This window comes from Gekko japonicus, unplaced genomic scaffold (genome assembly GCF_001447785.1).
Source record: "Gekko japonicus isolate JY-2015 unplaced genomic scaffold, Gekko_japonicus_V1.1 scaffold216, whole genome shotgun sequence".
NCBI lineage: Eukaryota > Metazoa > Chordata > Lepidosauria > Squamata > Gekkonidae > Gekko > Gekko japonicus.
In genome coordinates this window covers 1,190,868-1,209,375 of record NW_015165240.1, presented here as the reverse complement: position 1 = coordinate 1,209,375, position 18,508 = coordinate 1,190,868, and positions in this window count along the sequence as shown.

Genomic DNA, 18,508 nt, shown 5'->3' with positions numbered 1-18,508 from the left:
TAGGTCATTCCTAATAGACATGACTCTGTTTTTATTTTGCCATGCTATGGAAGCCTAAAAAGCAAAACAGTAATGTTAGGGCTTCCCCCTCCCCCTTGGTAGAATTATGTAAGTAAGGTAGGTTACAGGTTATAGTTACAAAAGTTTACAGGTAAAGTTCCATACAGTTGTTACAAATGATGTCCCTCACCAAAATGAATGCCAGGTGTTTAATTCCCTTGGAGAACATTGTGGCCACTATAATTTTAAACACACTGAGCACACCTTTAAAGCAATTGGCAAAGGACTCCTAAGAGAATCATCATATTGAACAATCATTATCCATAAGCACACATTGCTCAGTGTGGCATTATAAACAGTTTTCCCAGCAGCAATCTTCAATTAATGGGAATGGGTGGATAATTACTATGATAGATAATTACCATTTACACATGCTTAGTTGGTTTAGACAGGTACAAGGGAGACTATTCAAGAGGTGTTAAAATAGGTTTATTGGACAGTGAAATCCATGTTTCTAAAAACAGGAGACTAACAGTGCAGATGGGGGAATTACATCACAATTTATAGATGAATTGTTGTCTGACATACAATACCAGAGCTATGCATAGTTATTCTGCCCTTAAAACTATTGATGCTAGGGGATTAGACTGGAATAACTCTGCATAGGATTGCACTGCTAGATATTGTCTCATTGTCAGACTTTTCTGAAAATCCAGGTTTGTTATCTTTGGTCAACAACATCAAGTAAATGAAATCGTTTGCCCAGACTCTCAATTTATCCAGAAAGCTGGTTATTTATATGTTGATTATATCTCTCAGATCATTTGGATATGAATCATTTGGGACTGGAATTCTAAAAATAGTCAAAATGAAGTATTAGTCATTATGCAAGCTTTAATACCTTTCCTTTGAGAGCAATATTAGAGGTGGTTTTGACATTATTATCATTAACAGAGAGGATGAGAAAAAGAGCAACATGCATAATCTTACGTAAAATATACCACAACAGTGGTAACCAACAGAAAATGCGGGGGGGGGGGGGCAGCTCAAGGTTTAAAACAGATGGAGGTTTCTAATATGCTTTGAGCATTCTGGTTTCAAAACTCAGGATCCCCAACTTGAACTGAGTGATTATCTACTCTTTGTGATTTTACTCCTAACTGGCAGAATAAAGTGCAGTTTTGTTTTTAAATTTGAGACTATATTTCATATAGATTTCAACGGGTACTGAGGAATATATGTTGCTGTGTTGTGGTTAAGAGCAGCAGACTCTAATCTGGAGAACCAGGTTTGATTCCCCACTTCTCCACATGAAGCCACCTGGGAGACCTTGGCTCAGTCAAAGTTCTCTCAGAGCTCTTTCAGCCCCACCTGCCTCACAGGGTGTCTGTTGTGGGGAGAGGAAGGGAAGGTGATTGTGAGCTGCTCTGAGACTCCAAGTGAAGGGAAGGGTATAAATCCAACTCTTCTGCTTCTTCATATTGCATACGTAATATGGTTTAATAAAGAAATCTAACACAGAAGGAGGAGGATATTATTGCATGACTGCATTAGCAGTGGAATTTCAAGACACCTGCTCACCCTATCTGAATAATAATACAGGCCTGTTAGATAGCCTCATGTTATTATCCCTTTATTGCAGATGAGAAGCTGAAGCTAAGTGAAACTGACAGTGCAATCCTTAGTAGAATTAACCCTTCTACATCAGTTGAAGTCAATAGGCTTGACAGGTATACTTAGGATTGTACTGCGACTTGCTTAAGGTCTACCTAGTGAATCTGTGGCAGAGACAGTATTTGAACCAGGCAGGAGCTCCCCAGACTGCAGCTCATTCTCTTGGTTACTGTGTTAAAGCAGGTTTTGCTGTCACCATTTCTTGAGCTACTTGTGTCAGCAAAAATTCTAAAGAGTAGGAAGCTAGAGCTGTGGCAACAGCTGACTGGAGTATGTTTTTCCCCACCACTCTCAAAGGGGCATATAAATATGCTCTGGTACTGGGACAGGGCAGCATATGCAATATATTCTACTTTATTTATTTATGCAAATAGGAAAAGAGGAGAAAAATCAAGGCACCATTGAGGGAGGATGTGTAGCATGCCTTATTGACATTGCAAATTGTTTTATTTGACACTCACAATATTGTAATCTATACTGCACACTTTCTGAGGGAAAAAGCCTTAGCCAGAGGTTTATGAATTACATTTTCTGAATACTGTAGGCTTTTGCTTAGAAAGTAAGAACAGAATAACTTAGCAACAATTATGCTCACCAAATGTAAGCATACCTTCATCTGGAAGCAGCCTGGATCATCTTCTTCTTCTTCTTCTTCTTCCTCTTCCTCTTCTTCTTGTAAACAAAACAGCCAACTGTTTGACAGTAATACCTAAGGCACAGATTGAACCATAATAGCCAGCTTCATAGGTCCTCTTGCTGATACAGAGAAAAACAATTAGAATAATTTCACAGATAGGTTTAAATGTTTGTGTGTAAAGTGCCATCAAGTTGCAACCTACTTATGGCAACCCTGGCAAGGGGCTTTTAAGGCAAGTCAGAAGCAGAGATGGTTTGCCATTGCCTTCCTCTGCAGAGTCTTCCTTGGTGGTCTCCCATCCAAGTACCCACTCTGCTTAGCTTCCAAGATCTGACAAGACTGGGCTATGCCATGCCTCATTCCCTCCTCTTAGGTTTAAATATCCACTATCAAATTTTCCTGTGATTACATAAACCGTTAAGCAGTTACAGTTCCACTAGCTGTCAATGGAGAAACAGATCTTTTAAGGTTATTTTTTAATCTGGTTTAAGGGGGGGGGAGAAGATAATAAGCTGCTTTTTCTGTGACCCCCTAAATGTACCATAAATATACTTTGTCTTCAGCAGTCAAATTCTTTTGATATATATATATTTGTTTTTATACATGGTTGCAACCATTCTTTCCAAATGAGGAACTGACAGCTTAATTATATATGATTGATATGGTTATTTTGGGTAAGCCACTACTAGAATGAACACTATAAACATTTTTTCCTTATTAGTATATTTGCTCAGTTTGATGGGGAAAGCTTGACTCAAATCTATAGATTTGGGGAGTGCACCTGTGAGAGTTCTGCAGCTATTAATTGGGTGTTAATGGTATATTCAATTAATTTAGACAAAGCTTCTTCAGCTGTTGACATGGAATTATACAAAAGCAGGACTGACCGTATGAAGCTGCCTTACAGAGAGTCAAGTAGTCTATTGACTAGCAGCAACTCTCATGCTTTTCTCAACACCTGTTAACTGAGTTCCTGCAAGGGGAGATGCCAGAAGCGGAATCTGGAACTGTCTACATACAAAGCTGGTACTTTACCACTGAGCCACAGCCTTTTGCAATGACATTCCCCAGTGGATTTCTTCAAAAAGGATATATGAAACTACTGTTAGCCCAGACGCATCATATTGGGCTATTTCTGGACTATGTTATATTAATACAGCTTGATGGAGAGGGCTAATAAAGAGACTGTGTAATAAAGAGGTCACATTGAGGGCGCCCAAAGGAAACAATGCTAGCTGAAGATGTTGATCCGCTGACCCATATCGCTCCAGAGGTGCTCCCCGTGTCTCTCGCTTATCATGTGTACGCAAACACAGATTTTACAGCAAACACAGAAAACTCATTAAGTAGTCCAGACTCCAGGTCTCCACATGAGAGGCTTATCCAGAACTCACCCCTCCGCCAGATGGCAAAGTCCTCCCATTCCACATGGAGAATCCTGCCCGGGTCACCGATGAGTCAGCCATTAACCCCGGACTCACCTCTTCCCCCCTCCCAGGTACCAACAGTCAAGGTAGCCAATAGAATTGAAATTCACCATGCTAGCCAATCCCAGATCGCAGGGCAGGGCCACCAGGTGTAAGCAGCCTGAGCCCTCCCCCTTGCTTGCCCCGGCAGCTTTAAAACTTAGAGCACAGGGTGACCTAGGATCCCTCTTCTCCTACGACCCCTATCTGTCTGCTTTGTCCCTTATGCCCAGCTTGCTGTACTCAAACCCTTACCTCGCTTTACACTCTAGTCTGCGCAGCTAGAGTGCTACACGTGTCTTCAGCCGGTCTGATTACACGTGCTTTACCCATTTATATTTTTCTCCCTACCCTAACCCCTCCCGCTGGAAGATTTAGGAGCTACGCATCGCCTGAGGTAAATAACTCCCACCAACGATATCCTGCTAATGCGAAAGTCCTATTTTAAATCTCTCTGTTTTTACTTAGTTCTTGTGTGTATGTATGTAATTGTGCGCATTGAGTGATTCTTAGTAAACTAAAGAGAATTTTATTTCTGCCTCTGTCTCTTCATTGGAAACGTATTGGTGCAGCCCACCCTCTGTATACAATTGACCTGTACCCCAATTATAATAAACTGTTCCAGTTGTCTCTCCTCGAGAGCAAATCAGCTAACACTACCTCAGAGTCAGACCATCAGCTGATTTAGCCCATCACTGCCTCCTTTGACTAGGAGCACCTCAGGCAGGGAGAGGTATTTCCCAGCCCCAGGTTCAGTACATGCTATTAGAGCTGCATTAGTAGAAGACTTTTGGTACTGAAGTTGGGACCAGCTGTATGCAAAGTCTGTGCTCTGCCACTGAACTGCAAGTTCAGGCTTGCAAATGTCATAGAGCTCTTTTCTGTCTACATATTCTTTGTCTCAGCTTCTTTAGTTTTTTCTTCTTCGGTTCTTGTTTAATATTGCAGTTATTTACTGGTATCCCTTGAATGCAAAACTGTTGCACTTAAGCTGTCAAGAGGCAAAAAAAAACCAACCCTGTGATGGGGGGGGGGGGTTAGAGAGTTCTGAGAGAACTGTGACTGGCCCAAAGTCTCCCAGCAGATTTCATGTGAAGAAGTGGGAAATCAAACCCAGTTCTCAAGATTAGAGTCTGATGCTCTTAACCACTACACCACTCTTAACCACTACACCTCAAAATGTGTCACTCTCCTGAGTGCAGAAGCCCCCAGCCCGTGAGATCAAGGGATTCTCTTCATGCTACTATAACTGTTTAAAAAAAAAAACCCTGCAATGATATGAGTAAAAAAAAAAAAAGTGCCATTGCATTCAAATAACTTGCCACATGGAGACTTCCTTTGGCAACTATTTTTTGTACACCAGTCCTAAATCTTGGACCTAGTCTAACAAGAAATTAACTATTTGTCTTTGTAGCAAGCTGGAGCAGGAAGGATAGTAAATTGCTCGTTTGAGCTGTAAAATCGAAATTGACCATTGTTTTTGAAATACTGTAGTAGCTGCTACAATGCATTCATGCTAATTGAAATGATGCCTGGAAATTAGCTTCTGTTACACCCAGAAAACTAAATTAAAACCTTTTCTTCAGTTCAAAGGGGGGGGGATATACTTTATATCTCAAAGAATTGTCATGCCTATTTCTATGTACTAAAACCAGGTCTGTGCACTTGGGTTAGCTGAGGCAAGGGCACTAATGCAGGGTATGTACAGATCTCTGGAGAGTACATCAAGTGACAAAGACTAGAAAATGAATGAGGTAAATACCTATCTCTGTCCTCCAGTTTTTGTTAAAAAATAAAATAAAATCTCAGTATTGTAAAGCATTAAGTAACACTGAGCACTGCAGTTTTCATAAATAAACTGAGCTTTTGATTCTCAGTGAAATACTACAAATGTGATTTGGTTCAATCATTAATGCAAAGAGAGACTGCAGTCAATAAATCAGAATGAGATTGAGACTTTGAAGTGCAACCATGAATGGACTACAAGATATCCTTGGTGCTGTGGGGGGCAACAGTGGGAGGGCTTCTAGTGCCTTGGCCCTACTGGTGGACTTCCTGGGGGCACCTGGTATTTTTGCCCACTGTGTGACAGAGCGTTGGACTGGATGAGCCATTGCCCTGATCCAACATTAGCTTCTCTTATGTTCTTATGTAATGAAGTGTAACTGGAGACCAAGGTCAAGGTAATTCATCTTAATGCTTTCCCCACTGAGACAGTGTGATTATGGTCGAATCCACATGTGTGTTTCTTGCCGGTTTCCTGACATTTTTGCTCCCGTCCCCCAACAAACTGTCTACATTTGCATCCGGTTTCATGCTGGCAGTGCGCCAGTATAAAAATCAGTGTCTGGATATGTTTCCCGCCCTCTGGTAATGACTCCATTGTCATACTCGCTCCACACTGGTTTAAATGAATGCTGTTCTTTGCTGCTCTAACCCCTCCTTTCTGGTTTTGTTGCGCTGTCAACCTAATGCAGACATTTTAAAAAATTTTTGGTAAAAAGTTTTATTTCCCTCTCCTAAAAAGGAGAGAAATTTCGCTTTAAAATTCAGAAAAGAAGGAAGGGTATATAGAGGGACAAAGAAAAGTGTTGAGTGATGTTAATGCGGGTATATTAATCTGTTAGTATTAAAGTTAAAGTTCAAGTCACAGTTTGAGACTTCTTCTGCAGTTGGATAATCATCTGTTTCTTCTTTTTCCTTTCAAATCGGGCAGTTAATATGTTAGTAAAGTCCTTTTGGGGTTAGTATTGCTTCTATGGCATTGTCCAGATAAGTCCTTAAAATTTAAGATGTTTTCCCTTTTTTCTCTCTTAAGTTGTACTTTGGGCCTCCGGCTGCTCCTTTTACTTCTTCTTCTTTCACCTCTCCTTCCGAGCTGCTGTCATCTTTGCTTCTTCCCGACATCCACTCTGCGAGTTCTGCCTCTTCTTCTGTATTGGCGTGCTTTCTCAAAAATTCTTGTGCCTTCAAGATAGAGTCAATCCTTTCTCTTTTATCTTTAAATTTACAGACCAGTCCTTCTGGCGTTAACCACCTGTAGCTAATTTGACGTTTTTGTAAGAACAAAGTCAATCCTTTATATTCTTTTCTTTTCATTCTAATTTCAAATGGAATATCTTTCAAGACTCGAATTGGTTGTTCTGCAATTTTCAAGGGTGTTGCTGAAACTGATTTTAAAATTTGATCCCGGAGATTTTGCTTGGTAAATTTCACCACCACTTCTGCCGGCAGCTTATTCTTCTTTGTATAGTTGGAATAGGCTCTATAAGCCAGATCCATCTCTTCTTTTATTTTTCCCGCTTCGCTGCCGATCCGTGGTGCCAATGCTGTTGCCAAAATATCTCTGAGGTCTTCCTGTTCCTCTTCTTTCAATCCTTGAAATCGTAGAATCAAGTTTGACTTTTCCATTTGAAGCATTAATAATTTATTTTCCTGCTTCATCTGTTGTTTTTCCACTTTAACAACTTTCTTCTTTACACTCTGAATTTCTTCCGTTGACGCCAGACATTTCTTTGCAATTTCATCTACCTTGTCAGCAGTCTTCGTCATTTTTTTCTGTTGGATACTGAAAGCACCCTCCATGTTATCCAGCTTTTGATTTATTTTCTGCAGTTCCTCCAGCAGATGGCGCGCAAGTTCACCTTCTTGTTGATTGACAGCAGTCCCAGCAGAGGAGGGACTCGGACAGGAAGTTCCTCCTGACTTCTTTGTCTGCCTCTCCCAAGCCTTTTTATCTCTCTCTTTCTGCATCACCATTTTCAAACTTTGTTTATACTTTGAAAGTTCGTGCCATGCCACCCAAGGATGGCTCCTTCTTGCCTGCGCTCAACTCTCTTCCAAAAGGTAACTTGCTTAATCGGTTCTTCGCTCCGCCCCCTCTCTCCACTTTTTTTAAAAGTCTCTTTTCTGCAATGGGGGGGGGATCCTCCCTCCTCCCTTTCAGTTTCCCGGGGGACAGAGCGCGCTCAAGCCACAGCTTTTATATTGATCTCCAACTCACAGTTAGTCGAGTACGCTTTGCTTCCAGCTTTCACTTTATTGCTTCATCACTCCGATGTTCCAGCGGCTTTGCTAGTCCCCTTCACGGGGAACATCGCAGCAGGGGCCGTTTGTTGCAAGGAGAGACTTGGACGGGGAGCCTCAATTCCCGGCTTTTGTGCCAGTATGAGGCTTCCCCCAGCCTCCCAGAAGCGCCCCCTGGTTCGGAGCCTTTATACCTAAGGCTCCTTAGGATCTCTGCATGTGCGGGACCCCCCCCCCCAAACTGCGTGGGGACGATCCAGCTCCGGGAGCTTGCCCGAGAGCTGGTCGCCGGTTGCGCAGCCATAACTGGAACCCCAACCTAATGCAGACATTTTTGAGCCATTGCTCCACTAATTATTAAATAATTCCAACAGGTGGTGCACAAAAACTAGCCGGTAACTCGTGGTTCAATTCCAACAGTACTCTTTTCTCTTTTTAATAGCTAGCCCCAAAAATAATCTTTAAAAATTTTATCTTGTTTTGAAGGTTTTATTTCTTGACTACTTTTACATTTTAAGTTCACCAGGGGGGGGGATTTACTTTGAGCTGTAGGAGGCACACTCAGCAGTAAAACATAAGACCTTCTGTTTAGCTCAGTGGGTAAATTCCTGCCCTGTAAATCAGGGCATTGTTGGTTTGATTCCTGCATGGCTGCTTTTACTCATCACTATGTACCAGTCCTCAAAAAAAATTATTTGAAATTTATCTGTTTATTAAATTTCTAATCACTGAATATGACTGGGCAATGCACAGTCAGCAGCTTTTTTGAGTAAGAGCTTTCATTTAGTTCCAAAAGTTGCAATTACTGCCTTATAGTCATGGTGTTTCTCATTTTTAAGTTCATAGGGGTAAGAATGACAGACCCTAGGAGCAACAGAAGTGTTCTGGGAATGGAATGACAGGCTCCGGAGTGGAATGACAGCCCCGGGGGTAGCAGGAGTGTTCTGGAACTGGAATAAGAGACCACGGAGTGGAATGACAGCCCCTGAGGGTAGCAGGAGTGTTCTGAAACTGGAATGACAGGCCCCAGAGTGGAATGACAGCCCCTGGGGGTAGCAGGAGAGTTCTGGAACTGGAATGAGAGACCATGGAGTGGAATGACAGTCCCTGGGGGTAGCAGGAGTGTTCTTTGACTAGAATGAGAGATCACGGAGTGGAATGACAGCCCCTGGGGGTAGCAGCAGTGTTCTGGGAGTGGAATGACAGTCCCAATGGTGGAATGCATCCCCTTGGAGTAAGAGGAGTGTCCTAGAACTGGAATGCCAGGCCTATCATTACAGTCCCAGGACACATCTCCTACCCCCTGGGCTATCAGTCTACTCTGGAGCCGGTTATTCCAGTCCCAGAATACTCCTGCTAACCCCAGGGGCTACCATTCCACTGTGGGGCCTCTCATTCCAGTCCCAGAACACTCCAGTAACCCCCAGGGGCCATCTAGTGATGGTCAATAGATTGTGATTAGATAACTGAAAAAAGACAAAGTGGACAGCTCCCCTAATGCTAACTTGAAAGCAGGGGCGCAGCAGCTCTAAACTACATGGGATAACAGCAGCACCAAGCTGATTAGAAAATGCATATGTAGATTCGGCCGTAGGATCTGGGAGTGCTGGATTAGGATCTGGAAGACCCAAGTCTGAATTCCCCACTCATGCCATGGAAGCTCACTGTGTGACCTTGGGCCAGTTGCACTCTCTCAGCCTAACCTACCTCACAGGGTTGTAATGATGGAGAGGAGAATGATGTAAGGTGCTTTGGGTCCCCATTGGGAAGAAAGGCAGGGTATAAAATAATTAGATAAATATGTTTGGGAGTGAAAGTTGGACAATGAAGAAAGATTACAGAAAGAGAATTGATGCATTTCAAGTGTGTTGTTGGAGGAGAGTTTTACAAATATCACGGACTACCAAAAAAGACAAATGAGTTCTAGATCAAATCAAACCTGAACTCCCTCTAGAAATTATAATGCCTAAGCCAAGGCTATCATGCCTTGTTCATATAAGAAGATGAGATTACTTGGAGAAGATAACAAAGCTAGGAAAAGTTGAAGGGAGTAGGAAAAGAGGAAGACCCAACATGAGAGGGATTGATTTAATCAACGAAGCTGGGGCCTTCAGTTTGCAAACCTGAGCAAATGATAGGACATTTTGGAGCTATAGGGACACCATAAGTCAAAAGCGACTTGATGGTGCATACACACAACCATATATAGACCTCCTTCCTTCAGAGGTCACCTAAAAGAGGGAAGAGGAAGCACTCACACTTCCTCAGTTTTGGTCAGGATTGCAGTTGTTTGTTGTTGTTCAGTCGCACAGTCGAGTCCGACTCTTGGCGACCCCATGGACCAGATCCCGCCAGGCCTTCCTGTCTTCTGCCGTCCTCTGAAGTTTGCTCAATTTCATGTTCGTTGCATCGATGACACTGCCTAACCATCTCATCCTTTGCCGTCCCCGTCTTCTTTGACCTTCAATCTTCCCCAGCATCAGGGTCTTCTCCAGTGAGTGCTCCCTTCTCATTTGGTGGCCAAAGTATTTGAGCTTCAGTTTCATTATCTGGCCTTCCAGGGAACAGTCAGGGTTGATTTCTTTTAGGATTGACTGATTTGATCTTCTTGCAGTCCAAGGGACTCTCAAGAGTCTTCTCCAGCACCATAGTTCGAAAGCATCTACTCTTCGGCGCTCGGCCTTCCTTATAGTCCAACTCTCACAGCCATACATGACTACTGGGAATACCATTGCTTTGACCATGCGGACTTTTGTTGGCAGGGTGATATCTCTACTTTTTATCATGTTGTTTAGGTTCGCCATCGCTTTCCTCCCAAGGAGCAGGCATCTTTTAATTTCATGGCTGCTGTCACAGTCTGCGGTGATCTGGGATCCCAGGAACGTGAAGTCTGTCACTACTCCCACGACTTCCCCTTCTATTTGCCAATGAGTGATGGGGCTGGATGCAATGATCTTAGTTTTTTTATGCTGCGCTTCAAGCCCACTTTGGTGTTCTCCTCTTTCACTGTGAGCAAGAGGCTCTTTAGGTCCTCTTCACTTTCTGCCATTAGACTGGTATCGTCTGCATATCTGAGGTTGTTGATCTTTTCCCCAGCAATCTTAATTCCCGCTTGTGATTCATCCAGGCCAGCATTTCGGATGATGTACTCTGCATACAAATTAAATGAGCAAGGTGATAATATACATCCTTGTCGTACTCCTTTTCCTATGCTAAACCAATCAGTTGTTCCATATCCGGTTCTAACTGTTGCTTCTTGGCCCTTATACAGGTTTCTCAAGAGACATTTGAGGTGGTCTGGTACTCCCCCAGCTTGTACTTCTGGTAGTTCTCTATCCACGTACTGTTGAAGCCTAGCTTGTAGGATCTTGAGCATGACCTTGCTAGCGTGTGATATGAGTGCAATTGTGCGATAGTTTGAACATTCCTTGGCATTGCCCTTCTTTGGGATTGGAATGTATACTGATCTTTTCCAATCCTGTGGCCACTGTTGCGTTTTCCAAATTTGCTGGCAAATGGAGTGCAGAACTTTAACAGCATCATCTTCTAAGACTTTGAATAGCTCAGCTGGAATACCATCACCTCCACTAGCTTTGTTGTTAGTAATGCTTTCTAAGGCCCATTTAACTTCACATTCCAGGATGTCTGGCTCAAGGTCAGTGATTATACCGTCGTGTTTGTCAAGGACATTGAGGTCTTTCTTGTATAGTTCTTCTGTGTATTCTTGCCATCTTTTCCTAATCTCTTCTGCTTCTGTTAGGTCCCTACCGTTTTTGTCCTTTATCATGGCCAGCTTTGCATGGAACGCTCCCTTGATTTCTCCAATTTTCTTGAAGAGATCTCTAGTCCTTCCCATTCTATTGTTTTCTTCTATTACTTTGCACTGTTCATTCAGGAAGGCCTCCTTATCTCTCCTTGCTGTTCTCTGGAAATCTGCGTTCAGTTGGGTAAATCTTTCCTTTTCGCCTTTGCCTTTCGCTTTCCTTCTTTCCTCTGCTATTTGTAAAGCCTCATCAGAAAGCCATTTTGCTTTCTTGCATTTCTTTTTCTTTGGTATGGTGGTGATTGCTGCCTCCTGTACGATGTCACGAACCTCTGTCCATAGTTCTTCAGGCACTCTATCTATCAAATCCAGACCCTTGAATCTATTCTTCACCTCTACTGTATATTCATCAGGGATGTGATCTAGGTCAAACCTGAATGGCCTCATGGTTTTCCCGATTTTCTTCAGTTTAAGTCTGAATTTTGCAATGAGTAGCTCATGATCTGAACCACAGTCAGCTCCAGGTCTTGTTTTTACTGACTGGATAGAGCTTCTCCATCTTTGACTGCAAATTATATAGTCAATCTGATTTTGGTGTTGCCCATCTGGTGATGTCCATGTGTAGAGTCGCCTCTTAGGTTGTTGGAAAAGGGTGTTCGCTATGACCAGTGTGTTCTCTTGACAAAACTCTGTTAACCTTTGCCCTGCTTCATTTTGTTCTCCAAGGCCAAACTTGTCTGTTATTCCGGTTACCTTTTGACTTCCTACTTTAGCATTCCAGTCACCTATGATGAGGAGGACATCATTTTTTTGGTGTTAGTTCTATGAGGAGTTGTAGGTCTTCATAGAACTGGTCCACTTCAGCCTCTTCTGCATCAGTGGTTGGGGCATAGACTTGGATTACTGTGATGTTGAATGGTTTGCCTTGGAATCGGATGGAAATTATTCTGTCATTTTTGAGATTATATCCCAGTACTGACTTTTGCACTCTCTTGTTGACTATAAAGGCCACACCATTTTTTCTATGAGATTCCTGGCCACAGTAGTAGATATAATGGTCTTCTGAGTTAAATTCGCCCATTCCTGTCCACTTTAGTTCACTGATTCCTAAGATATCGATGTTCAGTCTTGTCATCTCATTCTTGACCACGTTAAGCTTACCTTGATTCATAGATCTTACATTCCAGGTTCCTATGCAGTATTGTTCTTTGCTGCATTGGACTTTCCTTTCACCATCAGACACATCCACAACTGAGTGTCCTTTCAGCTTTGGCCCAGCCGCTTCACTCTTTCTGGGGTTACTTGTACTTGCCCTCTGCTCTTCCCCAGTAGCATATTGGACACCTTCCGACCTGAGGGGCTCATCTTCCAGCGTCATATCTTTTAGCCTTTTGATACTGTCCATGGGGTTTTCTTGGCAAAGATACTGAAGTGGGTTGCCATTTCCTTCTCCAGTGGATCACACTTGGTCTGAGTTCTCTGCTGTGGCCTGTCCATCCTGGGTGGCTCTCCACAGCATAGCCCACAGCCTCATCAAACCACGCAAGCCCCCTCACCACGTCAAGGCAGTGATCCATGGGGGAGAGGATTGCAGTTACGTCCTTTCAAAACAGAAGTAACAAGCCATGAAACAGGCCCGCTGCTTTGTGCAGCCTAGCTAATAGAATGGGTAAAGTGAGAAGGTTACTTAAGAGCCTCCCTGCCCATCCAAGCCTCCCTTTTGTTGGCAAAGCTACCCCACTCGCCTTTCCTTCCTATTGCAGTGTGAAATTAGCTAGTCACTTCAGAGTAAAGCTGGAAATTTGGGGGTCTTTCTCTATTGACTGAGAGAATGTGGGTTGTCTGCTTCACATGACAAGTGTTGGGAGAGGTGTTTACTAATTAGGCCTGCCCTTACTGGAGACTGAATATATTGTAACTAAGGAACTTGGCAGGAATAGCACAGGTTAGCTATTCAGATTATATCCACAAGTACCTCAAGGTATCTAAAGATATGTGAGAATCAAACCAGATCCTGTGGCCTGACCAACCCAAGGGCCCAGGAAGAGAACTCTTATTGCTAGACATCATTACCTCAACCCACACACTGACCAGCATAAGACAGTGGTACTAACAGTCATAAATGAAAATTGGCTACTTCAGCACTGTCAGCTTAGAGCTAGGATGAGATTGCCCAAATGATGGGAAACAAGTCACTTATCCTCTATGGGAACCCATGTTAAAAAGAGTGAGGGGAAATCAATCAACTCCAGTTCAAAGTTAATAAACCTTAGTTTAACTGAGTGCTGGTATATTTTCTCCTTTTGATGGGTGTGGAACAAAATATCTGAAGAGGCCTTGTATGTGAGTGTGTAAGTATAGGTATGTAAGGAAGATGAGGCTGTAAAAACCCAGTTAGCAAGCTTTCAAGCAGGGGCAGATTTTTCATTATAGCCACCAGGACAAGTGCTGGTGGGCCTGAGTGAAGCAAGACACACCTTGCACAGAGTGGCCTGCGCAGAGAGTACATACTGCTGCAAGCAAGCAACCCTCACTTTGTTCAAATGGACAGGCTTAACCAGTAGCCCTTGCCTGATGTGAGGTGTGCAGGGACAGACATCATAATGCAGTGGCCTTCACTTTCAGCCTATTCTGCCCCCCTCCCTCCCTCAATGGTCTGGATCCAGGGATGGGTCCATTTTTCAGGGCACCTCTGCTTTCAAGGGCCAGATAGGAGCACTGCAGGTTTTATATATGTGTATATATATGACCATATCTGCACTTCAGGATCACTAGCTACTACAAATCTCTTCATTTCTTCTCCTGCTCTCCCCCTTTCTTCTATCCCACTTGAGCAGAATAATTTGTTCTTTAGGCAGTATTGGATTTTAAATATTTGGTATACGTTTTATTGCTTAAAGTTTGCCAGTTTCCCTCATTTTCCTTAATAAACCTCATTTCTGATTTTATCGTATTTCTTCATTTGTCTTATTCTTGATTTCTATTTTTATCCTATTTTGTCACAGCATTCCTTCCAAATTTTCAGTGGCATTTCTCCACTTAATTGTTGCTCCCTTATTACTGACAGGTGATTCATCTGTGTAGAATTGATGTTCTGTGTAGATTTGGTTAATTTGTTTCATCCAATGTTAAACATAAGCCATCATCTCCCTACTAAAAAAGTGAGGTGTTTGGGGAAGGGAACATTGGACAACTGGTGTACGCATTATCTATAACCGGATTATGGACCAGATTCACAAAGAAATATAGCTAGGGTAGATATGTATTTGATCACACATGGTACCTTACAGAAGAAAAGGTAAGGCCTGGAAAAGCTCGATAATCTAGAGAAATTTATCTGCTACAAGTCATTTGTCTGGGTGATATAGCCATCCCTCACTGCACCAGCTCTCCCAGGTACCACAAATCTTCTCTGAAGAAGTAAGCAAAACAGAACATTCCTCACCGTAGCACAACTTTTCAGAACACATCCCACTGGCTCCATTCATTCTGATAGAAGGATTTTGAATTTGGCAGAGGTAACTAAGGTAGAAACATTAATCTATGCAAATATGAAGCAAGTAAGTAGAGAATATTTCATTAGAGAAGCTAGGATCAGGAAGAAAATGCAAATTCATCTATCTCAGCTTCAGATGCAGATAAGTCTTATAAACTTCACATCCTCAAACTATCCTAGAGTTTTACTTGATGTTCAATTAACAACTTCCTTATCTCTCAGTACTCATCACAGTTTGCCAAAAAGCTAGTTCTGGTTGAGTTGACAATATATAGGTCCATTGGGGGGGGGAACTGTATCTTACAAGGTGAGATTTTAAATGATATAAATGCATTCTGATAGCAGACATAAAATATATGACCAATCACTGAAGTCAGTGAAGCTAAGTCATACCCAACTGTCAGAAACATTCAGTTTGTGTAACACAACTTAAAGGAAAATACTGCTTGAAGCAGTTACTTTGAGTGATTAAAGTAACATACAGTTTGTTATCCCCAATTTATTCACTACCAAAGAGACACAGTTGCTGCTGGATCTCATACCATTCAGAAGGATACCATATTACTCTAACAATATTTGAAGGATGGAATAAAAAAGCAGGAAATATATATTGGTACTACCTATGCTAATATTATCTTCCATTTATTCATTTATTTATTTATTTTATTCCATTTATACCCCGCCCTCCCCGCCGAGGAAGGCTCAGGGCGGCTTACATATATGCAATAGCTAAAAACAACAATATAATAAAAGCATTGAATCTTAAAACAACAACATAAGGTGCTAGTAACAATATAAGTAATGAGGACGAAGGCAGAGTAGCATCAACACACTGGTAAATGCAGTCGGTGTAAGATTTTAGTGTCAGCAGAACTCAGGCTGTCGGAGATGGTATTGGGCTCAGGGCCTTGGTGAGTTGGGTGTGGCTCCTTAATTAAAGGCATGGTGGAAGAGCTCTGTCTTGCAGGCCCTGCAGAGCTGTAAAAGGTCCCGCAGGGCCCTAAGGTCTTCCGGGAGCTCATTCCTCCAGTGCAGAGCTGCTACTGAAAAGGCCCTGGCCCTAGTTGATGCCAGCCAACCTGACATCTTTAGGGCCTGGAAGGGCCAGTCTTTTTTGGGATCCTGATCGCAGTACTCTCTGGGGAACATGTGGGGGAAAGGCAGTCCCTCAGGTAGGTCCCTCATCTAAACATCTGATGATGTCTTATGATCCTAGCAATCCCACAATCTGCCCTTCAAGCATGACCATATCAGCATGGGATCTAGTGCTTGAAAGACAGCTGTGCAGAAATCAAGTAATATCTTAAACAGGTTTTACAAATAGGGGTAAATAATGAATTCAATTACTTCTTCTCCTATTCACCCTTAAATTTTACTCTATTAGGCATTTATTAGATTGTTTTTAGTACCCTTCCTCCAAGGAGTTCAGTGTCATACACAGGGACATCTCTCCCCTTTTTATCCTTTCTGTGTCATGACTCCCTCCAACCAGCTCAGTGATTTGGACTCAGAGTCCTCTGAGGAAGGGTCCAAGGAGCCAAGTCCACCAGCTGAGGAGGACCAATGGGACCAGGGACCTAACATGGCAGAAATGCTTGCAGATGATGTGCCAGCAGTGCCAGATGCCTCCATGTCAGAGCCTGCAAGCAAGTCCTCAGCACCAGCTCCTGAGATAGCCACCAGCCTTCCACTGAACAGATCTCAAACCTGAGCCCATAGTTCCCCAGGACGCATTCCCACTCTGTTAAGAACAGCAACAGCAGAAGACCCCAGTCAAGGTGGCCCATAGGAAGGGATGTGCCAGACTAGCTGAACACAACCCCATTCCAGAGCCATATAGAAAGCAATACTACTTTGCAGAATCCTGCAAAGGAGCTTCAACACCTGCCACCAATGCATCTGAGCCTGATTGCCTACCATCCTATTTAGGCTGAGGGTTGGGAAGGCTGGGTTAATTGGTCCACTAGGTGCAAACCCTGTGCTCTAGCTTCAGTTCCCAAGTCTCATTATCCAAGCCTGAGCACACTACTCTATTCATTCTCTCACATAAAGCCTGACCTATCAGTCCTCCTTAAATGGTAGAAAGGTAGAATTGGAGGATGAATGAAATCTTGATAGCATGGTATGTCAACAGGTCTATTAACAGTTGTCAGAATAGATGAAGAAGCATTTCTGGCACTGGCTTATTTAATTTAAGCCATGTAGTCCCTATTTTGTTTAAACCACTTCTCCCAATTTCTATTTGTTAGATATAAAGTCTGATGAGTCTATTACTTTTGGATGTTTTCATTATGTATTATGAGTTATTATGAGTTATGTTCAGTATGCCCAAACTGTACTTTCTTCTGTGACCATTCTTGGTATATAAACACCATCATCAGATTTGAGTTTTTAGATGCATACATAAGAGAATTAAAACAGATTGTGAATGGATGTAGGAGCAGTACCATGCCCAAACTGTAATTTTCAAAGAGTGGATAATCTCTCCATCAAACTGTCAAATATCTTCTGGATTCAGTATGTGATCAAACCATCTTATATTATAAGGGATCATTTTCACATGAACTTTTAGGCTTATTTCCAGTACATGATTATGCTTTCATTGCACTTCTGAATGCAAATAATAAGTACTTGAGTTGCCTACCACAGAAGTTGACACCCCAAGTTACTGCTCAGAATCCTATTTAGAGCTGAGCTATGTGAAGATCAAAACCCATGGTTAAACTCTTGATGGACTGGTTGACTACAATGAGATTGAAGTGTGCCTATCTTTCTCTGGATTGCACCCAAAAATCTTTAAGTTTTTCTGCCTCTATGGGACATCGGCCTCTACAGTCCTAGAATTCTATCACCTCTGTAACCCTGAAATGCAGTACTTTCTTTCTTTCTTTCTTGTGAGCATTGTGTGTGTGTATGCCTGGAAGTCATGGTTGACTTCTGGTGACCCCTAGTAGGGCTTAGACATTTCAGAGGTGGCTTACTTTTGCCTGCCTCTGCATCGCAGCCCTGGTATTCCTTGGAGGTCTCCCATTCAAGTACTTGCCAGGGTCAGCCCTGCTTTGCTTCCAAGATCTGAGGAGATGAGGCTTGCCTGGGCTATCCAGGTCAGGGTTGGAATGCAGTACTTTCAATACAAGCTTTATTAAATATGTCTCCAAATAAGAGAGAAATGACCACAATTTTCAGAAAAATCAGACATGATTAACTTTAACAACTTGCAGTAAATTTAGCAACTTTTCACTTAATTTGATCTCTTCACTTAAAGATCTCTCAGCAATAAGATCTCTCAACAATAATAAGACTTCTACCTGACTGCATTATGATATGAACTAAAGAACCACCTTACTTGTTTAAGAGCCAATTTGCTGTGGGGAATGTAAGGTATATCTGTGTGTCACTGAGTACAACATTACCTTTGGTGAAGAGTTATTTCAATGTACTGTAAG